The sequence below is a fragment of the Macaca nemestrina genome, chromosome 7 (assembly GCF_043159975.1).
Source record: "Macaca nemestrina isolate mMacNem1 chromosome 7, mMacNem.hap1, whole genome shotgun sequence".
NCBI classification, from domain to species: Eukaryota; Metazoa; Chordata; class Mammalia; order Primates; family Cercopithecidae; genus Macaca; species Macaca nemestrina.
In genome coordinates, this window is record NC_092131.1 from 18,867,437 (window position 1) to 18,887,591 (window position 20,155).

The 20,155-nt window shown below is 43.6% G+C and overlaps 1 non-coding gene across 1 annotated transcript; it reads right to left on the reverse strand.

Annotated features, from left to right (window-relative positions):
• Positions 1–16,069: 16,069 nt before the first annotated feature.
• Positions 16,070–16,142, reverse strand: TRNAA-AGC (transfer RNA alanine (anticodon AGC)). Its single transcript has one exon. It is a non-coding gene; the product is annotated as a tRNA-Ala (tRNA).
• Positions 16,143–20,155: the final 4,013 nt, after the last annotated feature.

The following is a 20,155-nucleotide window of genomic DNA, read 5'->3' on the forward strand; positions in this document are numbered from 1 at the left end:
CATACATTTCAAAATTAGTTGGCATGATAGCAAACTGGCTCCAGAGAGCAGACCTGCTTGCAACATCATTCAATTAGAGCTTATTAGAAGACAAAGAGAAACAAGTCAGGAACAGCATCCCTTAAAATTGCTTTTAACCCAAAGATATTCTTAAGATAACCATGAGGGAGAGACTTCTTAATGGCAAAAGATTTTACGTTTATCTTTATCATTGAAAAACTTTAATCCATGAAGTAGAATGTTCCTTAAAATATGTGATTAAAAGCATGGGCCCTGCAGTCAGACTGCCTGGATTCAAGTCATAACTCTACCACTTTCTAACTGGGTGACTTTGGGCACATTGTTCAGCCTTTCTGCCTCTCAGTTTCTTTATCTGCAAAATGAGAATAACAATCCTATTTACATTATAGGGTACTATAAGGAGTAAATGAGATAACATATGCGAAGGTCCTGGCATGCAGTAAGAACTCACAATGTATTAGCTGTTGCATTAGTCAGGATAGGCTAAGTATGATGCGGTGACGTGTGGACCCCCAACTCCCAGTGGCTTTACTCAATGAACTGAATTTCTCACTCAAACTATGTCCCCACTATGGGTCAATAGGGTGAGGGGTAGAAGAGAGCTGTGCGTCACATGGCCTCAAGGAACTGTCACTTCATAGCTATACCAAGAGACCTACCTATACAGCAGAAGGGTAAGAGAGCCCAGAGAAACCTACCCAGGCTTCTCATTGCCACCACCCAGAAGTGACAAACCTGGCTTCCAATATGTCTCACCATGCAGAACTAGTCTACTGAACATTAAGTAACCTGGGTAATGTAAGAGGCAGGTAGAATGTTTCATGAGCATGTTATCCGCACTGCATGTATCATCATCATTATCATCATCAATGTTACAGGCTGTGTGAGGGTTTTTACTGCATGAAATTCAGAAAATACATTTTCACCTGTGATATGACTGAGTCCCAGGAAAACTATCTTTCAACAGTTATTTATTGAATAACTATGGGTGAAGCAATACTGTTCTAAGTGTGGGACACAGAGGTGACTTGACCAGATAAGGATCTTTCTCCCAGAAACCTCACAGTACAAAACAATATAACCGAACTGTTACATTGTTCCATCCTTGCTCAGAATAGAACGGATATGTTAATCAGATAAAATCCAGTAATATTCGGTTCTAGCAACGAAGGGTTAGAAGTTGGTGGGAGTGGTGTTTGCCCTGAGACCTGAATGACAAGAAGGTGCCAGCCACAGGGAGATCTGCAGGAAAAATTATCTGGGCAGAGGGCAACCAAGTGGGTTTCAAGGGTGGGAAACAAGGGCAGTGTGGCTGGAGTGTAGAGAATGAGGAGAGGTGACAGAAGGAGGCTGTAGCTGGCCTCCTAGGCCATGTGAAGAGGTTTGGAGTTTAGCTAAGGGGAGTTGGGAAGCTATTGGAAGATTTTAAGTAGGAGAGAGAGACACTCTGACTTGTTTCCAAAGGTCTCTGTAGCTAGTCTGCAAGGGAAGGATGGGAAAAGGTAAGAATGAAAACAAGTGGATCAATGAGGTGGCCGATGAAGTCATTTAGGTGAGGGGGGTGGTGATTTGGATCAGGTTAGGGGCAACAGAGAGAGGTGGTCAGATTCACGGGACATATGGGAGGCAGGGCAAGTGACAATAGAATTGGCTGTATGACCCCTGAGCCCTGTGCCAACTACCCAGTGTCTGGATCAGCCAATCTAAAGATCCAATGAAATTTCCCATCCTTGGGAGAGCCATGGAAGAAGTGATGCCCCTAAACCCTTCTACTTCCCAGAGACTTCCCATAGGTCCCTGGACAAAATCTATGACCTATGAGTAGGTCTTTGCAAATCTCACTCCACAGTGAAAAACGAGTCAGATCAATGCTTGCTGAATGAATAAAGGTGCCAAGTACAAATCTCTCACTCTCTCGGGCTTGCAGCCCCCACGCCTCTCCAACTTATGTACTTGACTGCACTGTCAGATCTAGCACTCGGACCTTCAAATGGAGTAGAATCTTCTTTAGAATCACACGCCTCTTGAAGGTTTCCATCCTGTCCAATGAAGCACTGATTTTGTCAGAGGTGGGGCTTAGTCCCCCAGGCAGGCTCCCACCTGGAGGCCAGAATTCTTGGCTCTGGTCTGCACTGTCACCTGCTATGGGGTTCGGATGATCTACCTGACTTCCCTGGAACAGCTCATGCCTCATATTTTTAAGTGTTGGCCACAGGGCCTATGGAAACACATAAAACAGAAGTTCCTGGCCTCAAGTAGTTTACAGGGAGTTAGTGTAGATAGATGACTCTTGGCATTACTATAGTGTAATCCTTACGCTGTGTCCAGTGTTGGGAAACCTCCCTTACCCAACTTCATAAGCGGTAGTTAGTGGAGCCTGGAGTGCCTGCTGTTTACATACTTGGAAGCTGGCTCTCACATGCAATTTGCCCACTGAAGCAGTAAAATACCCATAGACCCACATGTCTGTGAGTTTGTATCCAGGAAGGGTTATAAATAACTCCTCCGTCCGGGGCTGTAATAAGGATTAATGAGGTTTAATGTCTATAAGGTCTTGCCAAGCCAGGGTCAGGCAATGGGGAATTTTTATGATTCACAGGATAAATCACGTTCATCAGGAGTGATCTCTTTGGGCCACCAGGGCAAAGGGCAGCAACATGATTCTGCCATGAGCCAAGAAAGCCAACATGACGGTGGCTGAAGCCCAGAGCCATGAGATGTACAGGGGGAGTGTGCTGACACCAGGGGCTGCTGGTCAGACCAAGGCCAAGCCAGGAAGGTGGGATCAGGCCAAGAGGCAAGAGAAAAATTAGCTGCACTTTAGATGCATCTAGAGGTTTGCTGCAGATCGGCAAGGGGTGTACTGAGCTGGGGATCAGGCACAAGGTGGGGCCTGAAGTGCCTGAGAATGAGAAACTTGTACATCTGTAAAATGGACACAACAGGATCATCATCATAGGGTTCTCATGAGGATAAAAGCAGTGTTGCCTGCCTTTGGCTACAAGCAACAGAATTCAAACTTACTCACTCAACTAGCATTGACCTGCCTTGTTTTTCACTGTGTGGTGAAATCTGCAAAGATCTACTCACAACTTTCGTCCAGAGACCTATGGGCAGTCTCTGAGAGGGAGGAGGGTTTAGGGGCATCCTCTGTTTCCACGGACCACTCAAGGATGGAAAGTTTCAATGCATCCTTAGATCAACTGAGCCAGACTGGAGTTGAGGATGAGGGTTGGGGTGATGGCCCTTGTGACAGTGACTCCATCATCACCCATTTTGCTTCCAAAATGACCACCCCACAATCTGACCCCTTTTCAAGACAAGTGATTGCACCAAGCAGGAGCATCTGTACCCCAGCATGGAGAAGTTCCTGCCTCTGCTCCTGCCTGGAGAGAATCTCTGGAAACTACCGGAGTCAGAGCAACAGCAGGAGTTTCTGGAGAGTAAATTTTTTTTTTTTTAAGACAGAGAGTCTCGCTCTATTGCCTAGTCTGAAGTGCAGTGGCGTGATCTCTGCTCACTACAACCTCTGCTTCCTGGGTTTAAGTGATTCTCCTGCCTCAGTCTCCCAAATAGCTTGGATTACAGGTGCCCGCCACCACTCCCGGCTAATTTTTTTGTATTTTTAGTAGACACGGGGTTTCACCATGTTGGCGAGGTTGGTCTTCAACTCCTGACCTCAGGTGATCCACCCTCTTCGGCCTCCCAAAGTGCTGGGATTACAGGCATGAGCCACTGCACCTGGCCTCTGGAGAGTAAATCCTAGTAGGAAACCCCTCTACCTGAGTTGCAAGTCAAATAGTTGAGAAAAGGATATAATAGGGAAAAATATTCCAGTTTTAGAATTTTAATTTTATTAATTAAACATTAATCAATCGCCTAAATTGGGAATTAAGGAGGCTGCATTCAATCTTTAAGTAGTTTTCCATTCAAGCATTGTTTCCCCCAGATATTTACATTTGACTGTCATTAGATGGGCATTTGCTCTCCAATTTGCCACGGTCCCCATTACTTTCAAGTGCCTTCCACCTGGTCTACCTCAGTCATTTAAATCCCATACCTGTACTCTGAAATCCCTTGGTATGTGAGTCCTACTTTATCAGTGGTGGATTGGCATCAGCTCATGCTGACTCGTGAGAGCTGATTGTTACAATTTCAGAATTTTCCCAGACAGTTTGCATCCTATGGTAGCTTGAAATGAGCCACGAAGGGAATATTTACACAACAGAAATTGGTAAATGCCACAAATAGAAAACTTTTATTCCTCTGGGGCAAGGCACACTGCCACCTTAAATATCACTTGAAAACTGTGCTAAAGGTACAAGAAGACAGGAGAAAAATAAGAGAGATGTAAAGGTAGATCTATTTCTTGCTTTTGAGGAGATTAGGATCTTTTAAAATATTGAATGTAAACAATTTCAAACTACTTCTGTTTAAACGCCATCCCATAATGCTCTGTACTGCACACTGGAACTCAACTGTGGTAGCAGCACGTTGGCATCACATGGAAGCTTTTAAAAAACACCAGCGTATGGAACCAGCCTCCTAGAGCTTCTGCTTTAATTAGGCTGGTCTGCAGCCTGGGCACTGGAAAGAACACTTGAAACTTTCCAGGTGATTCTTTTTTTCTTTTTTTTTTTTTTTTTTGAGACAGAGTCTTCCTCTGTCACCCAGGCTACAGTGCAGTGGCGCCATCTCAGCTTATTGCAAGCTCCACCTCCTGGGTTCAAGTGATTCTCCTGCCTCAGCCTCCTGAGTAGCTGGGATTACAGGTGTGCACCACCACTCCTGGCTAATTTTTGTATTTTTAGTAGGGATGGGCTTTCACCATGTTGGTCAGGCTGGTCTCAAACTCCTGACCTCATGATCTGCCCTCCTTGACCTCCCAAAGAGCCGGGATTACAGGTGTGAGCCACTGTACCCAGCCTCTAGGTGATTCTTTAGTGTAGCCAGAAGCATGTTTGGCCCAGGATTGGGAATACAGTTCCTGACATCTTCACAGCACCTGTTCACAAAGAGCTCTCATAGATCTTAGCAACACAGCCAGGGCAGTGTATGGTGGAAACAACACAAGTTTGGAGCCAGATGATCTTCTGAGTTTACAGTTCCCACATCTGTAAAATGGGGACAACTGGACCATCATCATAGGGTTCTCATGAGGATTAAAGGTATGTGGGATGCTACTAGCAATAGAACACCCAATTAAAAAGGGTTTATTATATAATACAGCTACAACTTTAGGGGTTGGTTCACTAGTTCAACAATATTACCAAAGGTTCAACTTCTTTCCATATTTCTGTCTTACTATCCCCAGAGTCTTTGGACTTTGGCCTTAGGTTTGCTTCTTCACGTTCTCAAGATGGCTCACAGTTCTCAAGATGGTCACAGTTCCAGGCTTTGTATATCTGGTGAAAGAAGGAAGTACTTCCTCCCTTTTGTCTCAGTTTATTGGAGTAGAAAACCCTGCCCAGAAGCCCCCAACAGTCTTCTCCTTGGGTTCCATTGGCCAAGATGGGAGTCACATATTCTGGCTGCAAGGGAGCCTGAGGAAGCAGGCTTCTAGTATTTTCAGTCTTTACAGTGGCAGGTGACTCTGCAGCCAGAATGGAAGGGGTGGGTAAGGGCTGGTGGGGAGGTATATTAAAGGACTCTGCCCAGTGCTTGCCACACACAGAGCTCAGTGCATATGAGTTGTTTCTGCTCTTCATCCTCTCATCCCGCCATTACAAACCCACGGCATCATCCTTTACCTCCAGTTACCGTTAAAATTACATTGTTCCCAGAACTGGCTCCTTTCCGAAGACCACAGACACAGCATGGCTGCTCATCTAATAAACACCAACAGGTGTATGACCTCTTTAGACCTACAGAAACGATTACACTGGACTATAAATATCCTTAGGTGTTTGGCTTCCTCTCTCCCCTTGAGTGAAGCTAAGAACTAGGGGATAATGCCAGGTAGCTTCACCTCCGTAAAAGATATCCAGACCTCGCTGGCCTTCCAGCATTCCAGCTATAGGACATCTTTGTAACACAGATTCCCAGGGCAGGCTTGCCATCTGGAGAATGCCTACCTGCCAAGGTGACGATTGTGCTCATTATTGAAACCCCACAGAGCAGTAATGAACCATCCTCCAGGGAGGTCACATTCCCCAATTAACAACATATAGGTCAAATCCCATTAGGGACAACTCCAGGGCACCTCTCAGAATCTTTCGTTGTGAGGAAATCAGTTCCTTTGGATCATAGCTTGAAACAAGCCAGCTTAGGGCTGAGAATTACAATGCTATGCCACATGCCCTTTTAAACCATACTTTTAAAAGTTATAAAATAGTAGAATCATATCACAGAAAACTTGGGAAATAGAGAAAAGACAAAGCCACCAATAATTCCATGAATGAAGACAACCACTGTTGTCATTCTGTTATCATTTCTTCTCAACATTTTCCTTTGACTCAAGTGTTTCACATAGTCATAATCATAGCATACAGTCTATTATTATTTTACTTTTTCAATTTAAATTTAAGAAATATTTACTGTGTATGTCCGAGAATACCAGGCTCAGTGTTAGCTGGTAGGGGTTCAATGGAGAACAAGACAGGCAATGATAAACAGGTTATGAGGACAATGCAATGTGATGAAATGGAAGTGTATGGCAGGAGTTATGGAAACGCATTAGGGGAAGCCCAGACCTGGACTTGTGGGGGGCGGTGCTCAAGGAAGGCTTCCTGGAGGAGGTGCTTTGTAACCTTTGACCCAAAGATGCATGCCTCCTGTGACCTTAGTAAGGAGAAATTGGAGGAGTATTCTCTGCAGAGGGAAGAGTGTTTCTCATGGCACGTAGACATGGCAATATCTGGGGAAAGAAGGAAATACTTTCTCCCATTTGTCTCAGTTTATTGGGGTAGAAAACCCTGCCCAGAAGCCCCCAACAGTCTTCTCCTTGAGTTCCACTGGCCAAGATGGGAGTCTCATATTCCAGCTGCAAGGGAGCCTGAGGAAGCAGGCTTCTGGCAAGTTCACAGCACTTGGAGGATATGTCAGGAGTGCAATAGCACGGTGGGAGCTTGGACTCTGTTATGAACTGAACCGTGTCCCTCTCAAATTCATATGTTGAAGTCCTAACCTCCAATGTGACTATTTGGAGATAGGGCCTTTCAGAAGATAATTCAGGTAAATGAGGTCATATTGTGAGGTCCTCATCTGATAAGATTGGAGGCAAGGAAAAAAGGAAGAGATACCAGAGGTTTCTCTCTCTCCACATGTGTGCACAGAGGAAAGGTCATGTAGAGGATACGGCCAGAAGGCAACTGTCTACAAGCCAGGAAGAGAGGCCTCACCAGAAGCCAACCCAGCTGACACCTTGATCTTGAACTTCCAGTCTCCAGAATTATGAGAAAATAAATGTCTGTTTTTCAAGATACCCGGCCTGTGGCATCTTGTTATGGCAGTTGCCCAACTCCTGGTACAAAAATCTGTACCAAGACACAGAACTGAGAGGATATATAATACAGATGAAAGATAGATAGATGATTGATTGATAGATAGGTAGATAGATAGATAGATGACAGATAGATGATAGATAGATTTGTTATAAGGGATTGGCTTCTGCAATTATGGATGCCGGTAAATCCAAAATCTGCAGAGCTAATATCTCCATTCAAAGGCTGTCAGGCAGGAGGATTATCTCTTACTTTGGGAAAGGCCAGCCTTTTGTTCTAATCAGGCCTTTGACCGACTAGATGAAGTTCATTCATGTTATGGAGGGGAACCTGCTTTACTTAGTTCACCATTTTAAATGTTAACCTCATCCAAAAAATACACCTTCACAGAAACACCCAGAATACTGTTTGATCAACTCTCTGGGTGCCCCATAGCCCAGTTAAGTTGACACATAAAATTAACCATCACAGACTCTGTGCTGAGGAAAGGCAAGAGGGGAGGCTAGGGAGTTTGTCAGGGGCCAGATATCATCATGAGCTGCCCGATTCACAAAAATGAGTTTGCACTTAATCCTGAGATCAAAGGGGAGGCATTGAATGACTTTAATCAGGAAATGCCATGTTCAGTGTGTTCATTTTAAGGCCAAGCATTGAGGCTACAAGTGTGGGAAACACATTCAGGCCTGCCCTGTACAGTTGGGCAGGTTGCGTATTTGTACAACTCCAGTGTAGGCACCATTCTCATCCTGGTCTTTGGGAATGGCATCTCCTGGAGTTGCACAGTATACAATGGCCCTGAACATATTAGAAGCAGCAAGACTGGAGGCAAGGAAACCAGTTAGGGAGCCCTGTCAGTACTGTGGGTTCTAAGAGTTTTCAAATATCGTACATAGTCATCATTTGGTGGCTTCCTCCTTAGGGATAAGCCATGATTTACTTAACCATTTTCCTCATGTAATTTGCAGATATAATTTTGCCATAGTGATATTAGATGTAAACAAATTTGTTCTATACTCAAATGCCTTCCATTGGACCATAGAAATTATTATCTCAGTGGGACCTGTTTGAGAGTAAAGGGGCTGGCTGGGCGTGGTGGCTCATGCTTGTAATCCCAGTACTTTGGGAGGCTGAGGCAGGTGTATCACCTGAGGTCAAGAGTTTAAGACCAGCCTGGCTAACATGGTGAAACCCTGTCTCTACGAAAAATATACAATTAGCCGGGAGTGGTAGCACACGCCTGTAGCCCCAGCTACTCAGGAGGCTGAGACAGGAGAATCACTTGAACCCAGGAGGCAGAGGAGGCTGCAGTAAGCTGAGATAGCACCACTGCACTCCAGGGTAAGTGAGACAGAGTGAGCCGCTGTCTCAAAAAAAAAAAAATATATATATAGAGAGAATAAAGGGGCTGTAAGTGATGAACTGGGAGGACAGGCATGATCCACAGCTGTCCTAGGTACACAAGAATGAATGGCCACCTTCCCTATCCCCTTCTCTCTCTGGATATCAAGCCTTCTTTCCAGAGAGTTTCATTGCTAGGAGATTCAGGGGTCAACTGCCCACAATGTACTTACCTAGTGTCAAAAAGCTCTTCAGCTTCTTTCTGTAGATTGAAACCCTATAATTTTTATGCTTCAGCAAAGTACATTACACTGTCTACGTTTATTTCTATTACCTTTGCATCTTCCGTAGCAAGAGATAGCTGAGAACATTACATTCTCCTCCCACTTAAGTTGCTATGATTTCACAAGGGTTTTTATTTTTATTTTGTTTTTGTTTTTATCTTGGGGTGAATATAGTCTCTCCTGAAACTTTGAAGTAAGACTTCCAGACATAAGAGAGCAGACGGGAAAGAATAAATAATTTTCTCAATTTTTGGAGGAAAATAGAAAGGAGGAGGAAGATGCCATATTATCAAAACTATGTGACTGCCATATTTAATTTTTTTAAACTGAGAATTACTCAGTGGTCCTCCTTCTGGTATTAGGATATTTGTTCTCTGTCTACTCCTTTACTTCTTACTCCAATAGAGTTATTCAGAAAGGATTCAGGAGGCTTCAGTTTTATGGTCATTCTTGTATCAACGCAAGGTACCAGGTTTTTTTTGTTGTTGCTGTTTTTGTTTTTGTTTTTTTTTTAACTTGGATGAACCACTAAAAGGAGCTACACCTTGAAGTAAAGGGAAGCTACCCTTAAAAGAATGTGGTAGAGACCGCTGCAGCTCACTGACACTCATGCCCTATGCTTCTTCCAGACAGCTGAACTATATTTTCCATTCTCTTTGGAGTTAAGTGGGGCCATGTAACTGAATTCTGGCCAATGGTATGTAAGCCAAAACGATGACCGCCACTTTCAGGTGTGACCCATATAAACCTTCCACAAGCAATCTTTGCTCCCTTTCCCCATCACCTGCTGAATAGAGAAGACTGTGAGATGCTAGAGGTGGATGGAGCCACAAGATGGAAGGGACCTGGGTCCCTTATGACTGTATGAAATAAAGGATCCCATGCCCAATGCACATTAGAGATAGAGGTTTCTCATGTTAGTGAGAAATAAGCTTCTTTTTTTTTGAGACAGAGTCTTGCTCTGTTGCCCAGTCTGGAGTGCAGTGGCGCAATCTCAGTTCACTGCAAGCACTTCCCAGGTTCAAGCAACTTTCATGCCTCAATCTCTGGAGTAGCTGGGACCACTTGCCCAGCTAATTTTTGTGTTTTTAGTAGAGACGGGGTTTTGCCATGATGGCCAGGCTGGTCTTGAACTCCTGGCCTCAAGAGATCTGCCCGCCTGGGCCTCCCAAAGTGCTGAGATTACAGGCATGAGTCACCACACCTGGCCCAGAAATAATAAACTTCTTATATTGAGTAACTGAGATACAAGGAGTTGTTTGTTATAGAAAGGCCTGCCTAGAATGGACAAATACACAAGTACCTTCACCCTGATAACTCAGTCAGAGAGATCAGAGGGAGAGCGATAGCAGAAAGATTCTAGTGGATGAACCCATTTTGCTACCTATCAGGAAAGGGAGTGATTTAGTAGGGAAAATCCCAACCACAATTGCCTGCAGCCACTTCCTTAACTACTTCCTTAAAGGAGTGGCTTGGTTTTCTTCTGGAATAGAAGGGCTTTCATTCAGCAAAATTCTTGGTGAGCCTTTTGGCTCTGAAAAGACAGTCCTCAGCACATAACCCCAAAGCCATAGCATCAGGAGAACAAAAATTTCTCTTCATAATAAAAAAGAAATTGGGGAATTTGAGAGAGAGCTCTCAGGAAGAGTGGGTTGGGGAAGAGATGTGCGGTGAGTGAGACAAGAGACCTACCAAGAAAGGAGAGGGACTCCTGGGAGTGGGACCCAGAGACCATTTAGGACAGGGTTCTAATATTCCATTTTTAAGATATCTGCTACGTCTGCTACAGTATAAACCCCTCTGCTCTCCCTAAATGATTAGCAAATTAGCTGCTCATTTGACCTCAAGTTTGTGTGTCCTTGGGAAGGTGTAGAAGTAGGCTCCAGCCAAGTGAGCCCAAAGTAAGATGCAAGTGTTGAAGAAAAGTAGTTGAGACATGGACCCAATTTGGGGGTGGACACGAGACAAACCCTTTCCCACAAATATGAAAGAGGGTGATATGACTTGGCTGTGTCTCTACCCAAATCTCATCTTGAATTGTAGCTCCCATAATTCCCATGTGTTGTGGGAGGAACCCAGTGGGAGATAAGTGAATCGTGGGGGTGGTTTTCCCCATACTGTTCTCATGGTAGTGAGTAAGTCTCATGAGATCTGATGTTTTTATAAGGCAGTTCCCCTTTGCTTGGCTCTCATTCTTTCTTTGTCTGCCACCATGTAAGACGTGCCTTTTGCCTTCTGCCATGATTGTGAGGCCTCCTCTTTTCCTTTATCAATTACCCAGTCTCCAGTATGTCTTTATCAGCAGCATGAAAATGGACTAATACAGAAGGACCCTCAGGAGGGTTGGAGGTTCTGACCTTGAGGCTCTATGAAGGAGGTAAAGGAGGTCAGATACCGAAAGATCAAGGAACTTCCCGTTTAGTTAGTAGACCTCTTCTTCCCACAAAACTACCTAAGTGACTAAGTAGAAGTGCTTACCAGCACAGCAGATGGGGTTATATGAAGGGGGATGGCAAATGGAATGGACTCCCGGAAGCAGGGGTCGCTGTTAGCCAGCAGTCAGGAAGCTCCACAAAGTTGGGAGTCAAGTGTGTGTCCCTGCATGAAAGATTGTGCCTGGGCCAATGCTGGGTTGTCCTTGAGAACAGTGACTGGCTTCTACGGTGGGAAAGAGGAGCGACTGCTGCTTTGCTTATGTCTGCTGTCCCGTGAGGAGGAGGCAGAGGGGACCATCTTGGCTAAAATTAAATCAGGCTTTTCAACTCCTGACCCACCATGCAGTCCGGATGTGAACTGGGCCAAGGTGCTAATGTGGTTAGGATGCCAAGCTGGTGCCCAGCCACCCGCCACCTCACCCTGACTCATCGGCTGCAGTGCCCTCCAGATGACCCCTCGACATTCTCCCCAGATGTCTGCAGCCCTCTGTCTTGGCACTCTGCCAGCCCAGGAGGAAAATTCCTATGACCATCAGTTGAAGGAGATCACAACTCATGGAGGAAAGGAACCACTGAATTCAGTTTTTCCCTGGCCCTGTTTGGGATATCCTAGGTGCCCGTGATTTTCTGGATGAGCTGTCAGTTCATGAATGTCCACAGACCGCAGACCTTGGTGTGTGCTTCGCAAATTATGTCTTCTCTTTTTCTCCCTCTTCCCGCTGTTGCTATTACCATCCCTGTTGCTATTATTATTGATACATCCAACTCTTCCTAGGACCAGGCCTGCCTCTTACCGCCATGGAGAATTGGATATCTTGATTATTTCTATCGCCCTCCTGCCAGATGTCAGTAGAGCTTAACCCTGAAGAAAGCCAGATGCCCTCCAGATGGCCATGATGCCCTTGAGATGCCTAATGCAATAACAAGTCCTGAACAGTCTGGGAAACAGAGCTCTCTGAAGGAGACAGTCTCTGCTGTTCGTAATTAGAGATAGCTACAGGTTCTGCTTCAACACAGAGCAGCGCTTCTTGTTAAGAATCCATTTTGTTTGTTAGACTCTCATCACTGTTTCTCCACCACTTCTCCCTCTAGACTTGGACAAACCAGTGGCCCCCTATAGGCTTGGCTATAGGATGACACACCAAATCATGCCCTCTAGTCTTTCTCCTGAACTCTGACTCATTTTTCCAATTTATCCAGCTGCTGACTTGACATCTTTGACATTCTGTGGGAACCTCTCATTCAACTTGTCCAAAACTGAACCTATTATCTCCCCGTTCTTGGGATGCCTCTTCCTCTACCTCTTCTCTCCGCTGGCCAATGGCACCATCACTTGCCCAATTACTCACACTGAACTTAAGGTAGTCGTGGACCTCCCCCCTCACTCCCCCATAACAACTCAAGAATAAATTCCTCTTCTCTGGTTTCACGAATATCTGCCAAATTGACCCCCTCCTTTCCACTCTTGCTCAGGCCCATCTCACCCCCCATTTGAACAATTACAGCAGCTTCCGCCTGGTCTCCCTGCCTTTATAAAGATTTGCTCCTCTCAACCCACATTTCATATTGCTGCCAAAATTGTCCTTCCAAAGTGAAAATGTGTACCAGATCACTCCCCACCTTAAATCCCTCCCATGATATCTAGGGCCAATAAAATAAATGCAAAGCTCCCACCACGGCATGACTCATCAGTCTCCACTTCAGCCTTGACATTCTGGAAACTGAGCTCCCTTTACTTGCCTCTGTCTAGAAGACTCCTCCTGTACCCACTGGGCTCACTCTTACCACTCGTTTAGACTCTGCATCATTTCCTCCAGGAACCCTTCTCTTCAGCACCAGTCTGCCTAAGTTCCCCTCCTACCTTATAAGTGCTCCCCAAATTCTCTGTGCATGCCTCTATCAAGCACATCCCAGAATATACTAAAAATGGATTATATTGGTCTCTAGTGGATATGTGTCTTTTTCATCCACTTTGCATCTGAACCCCCTTCCTATTCTTGGGATGCTCCTGCTTCTCATAAGCAATGCCTACCTCACAGCATAGAAATGGAAAAATGTCAGATACCTGCTCTCTCAGTCCTCCTTTTAGCTAAACTGAGAGCTCTGATAGTCTCCTCCAATCAGAGACCATTGCCCAGGCTAGCCCCAGAAATTTGTGGCATACAGAGACAGAGACCCTGGGGATTCCATTCTAGTGAGGGCAGCTGCAGTAGTGGCCACTGTTCCTGTGGCCCCTACTGGGGTCCCATGTTGGTGGTACCAGTGGTAAAAGCTACGATTACACCCAGTGCTGGCTTCACAGAATCATCCCTGGAGCATATTTCAAGCATTGGTCCTGGCTGTTAAGGTTGGTTGTCCAGCCCTCCCAGATTCTGTGCCCTATTTTGCAAACTGCCCAATGGCCTTTTTGTAGTTGTCACGTCATTTTATTGGAGTGCAATTTATAGACCATAAAATTTACCCATTGTAAGTGTACATTTCAATAAGTTTTAGTAAATGTATGCAGCTGTGCAACCATCACCCCAATCCAGTTTTAGAACTCTTCCATCACCTCAGAAAAGTTCACTCTTGTCCATTTGCTACTGATCACCATTCACACCTTTAGTCCCATGCAACAAGAATCTGCTTCCTGACTCTCTGACTTTTCTAGAAATATCATATAAATTGAATCAAACATTATGTAGTCCTTTCTGTCTGCCTTTTTCCACAATGTTTCATAATTTCTTTAAAAGTTGATTTGGTGGATGTATCCATAGTTTGTTCCTTTTCTATTGCCACATAGTATTTCACTACATGGATATACCACATTTTGCTTATTCATTTACCAGTCAAGGTCCTTTAAATAAATCTCTTTTCCATTCAGTGTAGCCAGAGCTGGGTTCTGTAGCCACGAAGATCCCTGACTATATTCCTCCCCATTGAGATGGAACAGCAGAAGTATCTTCGTGGCTTTTGGATTTATGATCCCTGACACCATTCCTGGCACACAGTGGATATTCAGTAATTCTTGCTGTGGTGCATAGACTGCCAGCAATATCTCAAGGATGAGCTGGGCCTAGATATTACCGGCAGTCTATGCACCTAGCAGTTTCATCTTTTTAGGATTTTCATGCTTTTGTTTCCAAGGAGGCAACAATCGGGGCAGATAATTATTCATCTCTTGCATGCATAAATGCTGCCCTGCTCAAAGAAATGCCTGTTACCATTACCTCCACTCTCCCATTCTTGCTTCTTCTACTGAGCTGAACCTTTTCTCTCTGCATGACCTAGACTCATTGGAAGCCTGTAACAGGTAATCTATTGCCTTAGCTATACAGTTGCCCCCTTCCCCCTTTTAACTGGGATAGGAAGGTTGAGATATCCTTCCTTTCAGGGCTTGGCTAATGTATACCATGCAATATTTATGCTTTGCACGTACCTGAACTTCCCAAGCTGTGCCCTGTTTATGCATTCATGAGGAAGTGTTCAAGAGAATGTCATTTTATCAAATGGAGTTGAACCATAGCTGCACTTTATGAGGGATTACAGGCTGTTTTTTCTTTATTTGTAAATGTGCCAGCCTAAAAAAAATGCTATGTTTTGTCAGAGACAGCTGATTAAACACCTTTGAGTATCTGTCAGTGTAAACTGTAAGATCATTAATTTATGCTGTAAAAAGAATAGCTGGGGAAGTGTGACTCAGACCAGTGTGGTTCCTTTCCTCATTTGAAAAAATAACATTTACATCTTTGGAAAGAATGTTGTGAAAAATCACCCTAATGGATCTACGTTTTCTAGAGTGACATCAACGATGTCACTTTGGTCTCATCTATTTAAAGCATCGAAGTGGATATTTTAGGCTTTAACAGCAGGTGTCCTGAAATTTAAAAATTTCTAAATTTTGGGGGGTTTGAGAAGCTTTTGATCTTTTTCTTGTCTGTCTCCCGTTCTTTCTCTCCTTCTCTCCCTTATTTCCTCATCACCCACCATAGTCTCATCATTATCACATAGTTTTGAAATAATTTCTGCATCTTGTTAATATCTTTGCCTGGATTTTGAGATCAAGAGGTTTCATCTCCTGGCGGAGTTTGATGTATATGTTTTAAATGTCGGATTTTAAAGAAGTGCTAGCTAGTGACTTTTCAAACAAAAAAAATCAGGAGGAGAAAATTATCCTTCTAAGGGTGTAGGAGTTGCAGTTACTATGTTGAACCGTGTGTTTAGAAAGTGGAATGTGTTTATACCACATTAATTATAAAAATAAACCTTGTAAATCCTTATCTTTCAGTACAGAATACTAGTCTTCATACAGCACTTGTAGTGGCAGCCTTTAAATCTACTCCTGTTTCCCAAAACACTTCCCTAGGATTCCACAATATAGTCTGCCCTCCATAAATAAAAACAGGGACCAGTTAATATACACTATAACAACGATACTACAAACAACTGCTATGCAGCACTTAGCATTTCACAAGGTTCATTACCTTGATTATTTCATTTGATCTTCAAAATAAACCTGGTTCTGTGACTATGATCTTGTTTAGAGATCCAAGGTCCAAATGGTAAAGTTTGGAGAATGTGGGTATCGATCCCACTACCTCTCGCATGCTAAGCGAGCGCTCTACCACTTGAGCTAATTCCCCAGATGACATTGACAGTTATCCTGTGTAGAAAACAGGAGACTGTTTTGCAGAGGAGAAAACAGTCTCAGACATTTCTGGAAGGACTAGTACAAGATTGCTTAGAATCCATAGATAATATGTTCATTATACAGTAATCTTGTACCTTGTGTTCAGAGCTAAGGACACAAAGACTAATTAAATGCAAGCTCTGCCTTCAAGTTCAAAGACTAGCAATTGTGGATCCAGGAATTTAATTCAGGTCTTATGTTGTAAATCCTTGTCTTTACTGTCTCAGAGCTAAGGTTGGGGCAAGCCTTGGGCAAAATCATCAGGTATGGGAAATTTGCTCCCACTAAGCACCCTCTTTACTTAAGTTCTTTAACCTTCTGTCTCCTCAAGTACCTAACACCCTCATGCTTCTCAAAGATCTCTCTCAAATTTCCTTTCCAAATTCCCAAATATTATCCCTTCCTCCTCTTCTCACCAAAACTCGGCCTGTGTGAATCTCAGTTCTGCCATGTCTGGTTCGCAGTTATCAAACTCTGGAATTGTTTTCCAACTTTTTGACCATGACCTACAGTAACAGGATCACTTATAGCCCACTGGGCTAAGAGAAAACTTACAGAAAGTGCCCCTTCCCCAGGGAAGTCATAGTCCCACACCAGGTTGCACAACTTGGCCATCAGAGCCCACCCTCACCCCCTTAGCCAAATACTCTTTTACAAGGCACAATCTGCAGAGCGATACAGAGCAAGCTAGAGGGGTAAAAAACGTAGTTTGCATTACCATATGGGCAGGTGGTTGTGTGAGAAACGCCGTGGTTACTGTCCATGGTCCTGAACAATCACAGCACGTAAGGACAATGGATCTTCTCCCCACTAATTCTTGTTGAATACTCTTACCTCTCACAGGTTTTCTTTGTTTTATTTTTTTCTTGATGAAAAGACTGCCCTTTATACAAACAATGTCACAATGCAAATTGAACCCATGACTCATACATCACAATTTACAAAGGAGAGCGAAGGAGAGTGGATTCAGGCAGCCTGGGTTTGAATCCCAGCCCCACCACTTGCTAGTGGGATTTTAGGGGAGCTATTTTGCCTCTCTGGACTTAAGTTTCTTTATCTTTAAAGTAAGGATGAGAATAATTAATAGCTCATCGGATTGCTCTGAGTGTTAAATGAGATGATGCATGCAAAGTGCTTTGAGAGTGTGTTGTTTGTAGGAAAAAAAATACTTTCCAGAAGTAGTAAAAGTAACAGTTCTGAATGTAATAATAAATGTAACTTTAAAACTCATATCATGTTTTCAATAGAAAATTTCCTTATCATCAGGAAGTCAAGGAAATACGTGCTCCTTCTCCACATGTGGTAGTCAGGGTAAATCAAAAACGGAAACCATACTCATTATTTTAAAAGAGAATGTAACATATAAATTCATTAAACAGGGGTTGAAGAGAGGATAAAGCTAAAAGAAAACATTGAAGTAACTCAGAGACAGTAATGGCAGGAAGCAGCTACCAACCCCTAAGGCTGGGTCAACAAAGGGAAGAGGTTGATGTCTTCAGAATCTTGAAAGCTCAACGGACACCCTTCTGCCACATTGTGCTGTTGATACCTAATAGGGAATTAATGAGTAGCAATAGCTTGGTAAACAATCAGTCTACCTGACTAAGAAAGAAGGACCTTGTATGAGGCTCAAAATGCTATCTCCTCTATATTATGCAATATGTCTGACAGTATAGCACCTCAATTAACATAAGAAAACTGTTTAAAAAATTATTCAAAAGCTAGAACATGGCAAAGAATATTGCATGTCCTTTAATATCATATTGGAGCATTGTTAAGAGATACTCCCAAGGATTTTCTAATTTTCTAGAAAAATATCTTCATTCAATTAACTATTTACTATTTATTATTAATTAGGGCGTAGACAATGCAAACTTTTATTTTAGCCAGAGAAACATTTGTAAGATACAAATAATTTTGTTCAATGGAGATGCACATTATTTATGTCCACCTGGAAACATAGCACCAACAATGACAGTTTTGTTGCCCTCTATGACATTCACCAGTTTTAAATCTCACTTAACGGGTTTATGGCAGCACTCCTTTCCTGACAGACTAAATGTGTTTCTAAATATTTTTGGATAGATATCTTTGAACAAGTTTTACCACCCTGCAGGTTTCTTCCTTTGTGAGTTAAATAAGTCTTTTACAGGTGTTCACTGCATAATTGTATGAGAATTATGATTTTAAAAATTACATTCTGACCAGAACTGGAATCAGAGAGCGCATTTTATTTGGCCAAAATCACACAATTGGAAAGTAGTGGAGCCAGATTTCCACTCAAGTCTGGCTGACTCCAAAGTCTACGTCATGATCTCTTGGTGCCTTCACTCCAAAAAGATCTGTTTTACAGAGAAATTGAACGAAGAATTGCTGCCAATTTCCTGCTAAAGTTTGATAAAGTTGGGAATCAGGTGGAGTGATAAGCCAGTTTAAAATACTTGGGTTAGATTTATAGACTGAGACAGATCAGAAAAGGTCAAGGGCTTATGTAAAGCAGTGGAGATCATGAAAATGGTAATGAGAGTCGGAGAAGGATGGCAGTCATGTTGACAAAGATGAATTTTAAGACAAACACCAGGTTCCAGCTATTTGAGACCTGAACTGATAACCAGTGGCAGCGCTAAGCCCAGGCAAACGCCCCTCCTTCGCTCCCCTGATTTCTTTGGCCTCTCCCAGGAGCTCCCAGGCTGGATTACAAGGGCAGGAAATTCTAGGCAGCTCAACCAGGCTCTCTTTGATAAATTCTTAAGGCATTTCATCAAAGTCAAGTGGAAAGGTGCTATTTGGAATTAAAAAGAAACAGCCACTGCTATGCAGGGGTCTAAAGCAAACTCACTGACTGGTTTTATTTGAAATTTTTAGTACCCATAATTTATCCTCCAGTCAACTTTACAAATACATAAAGACCTTCCAGGTATGAGGCACAGTGGGAAACATTAAAAAAAAGAAAGAAAGAAAGAAAGAAAGAAAGAAAGAAAGAAAAGAAAGAAAAGACTCTTGGAAGGAATCTTGGAGGCTACGGTGATCAATCTGCCTACTTGCTTGTTGGTCAACATTTTTACCGAGCTCTTTCTGTGTGCTGGGCCCTGCTCCAGCCCTGGAAATAGCAGAGTATAAGAGCAAAAGGCCCTTGCCCTCATGGGCTCATAACCTAGCGGGAGAGGCACAATAAAATGATAAACATATAATATAATTTCAGGAACGTTTAGTACCACGAAGAAAATAGAACAGAATCAGAAGAGGGAGTTATGGTGGCCATGGGAAGCGATTCTAGAGCAGTCAGAAAAGGCTTCCCTGAGGAACTGAATGTAGTGATTTGAAAATGTAAGGGAAAGGGGCACCTGGCAGAGGCAATAGTGACTTCACAGGCCCTGAAGAGGGAGTGAATCTGGGGTTTGAAGAACAGCAAGGAACCTGTGTGGCTAGAGTGAGGGAGAAAGCAAGAAAAGACAAGTTGTTCAGGCAGCCAGAGTCCTGATCATGCCAGGCCTTGTTGGCCCAAGCTGGAGTTTGAATTTTATTCCAGCCATTTCATCCTGGTCCATCTGTTCTGCTCACTTAGCAAATTAGGACCTTGTGTCTTCCTTACTTGTTAGGCAAACACCACCTGGTGACTGTGCACTGTTCTGACATGGCTATTCTAGAAGGTCTATGAAGATGAGAAAGGAAGGGGATTTGCCCTCGTGGGCCGCAGCATCCAGGCATCTCCTCCAGGGTGCTCCAAGAAACCAGGGGACACTGGTCACTGGGCCCAGAGTGCCCAAGCCTTCTTCATACTCTTCTGCTGATGGTGCCACCGCGCACTTGTTGCTCAGTTAGAAACCTCATTTAAGATCAGTCACTGAGTGGTACTGATTGTACATGTTTGTTTGTTTGTTTTTGAGACAGAGTCTTGCTCTGTCACCCAGGCTGGAGTACAGTGGTGTGATCTCTGCTCACTGCAACTTCCGCCTCCTGGGTTTG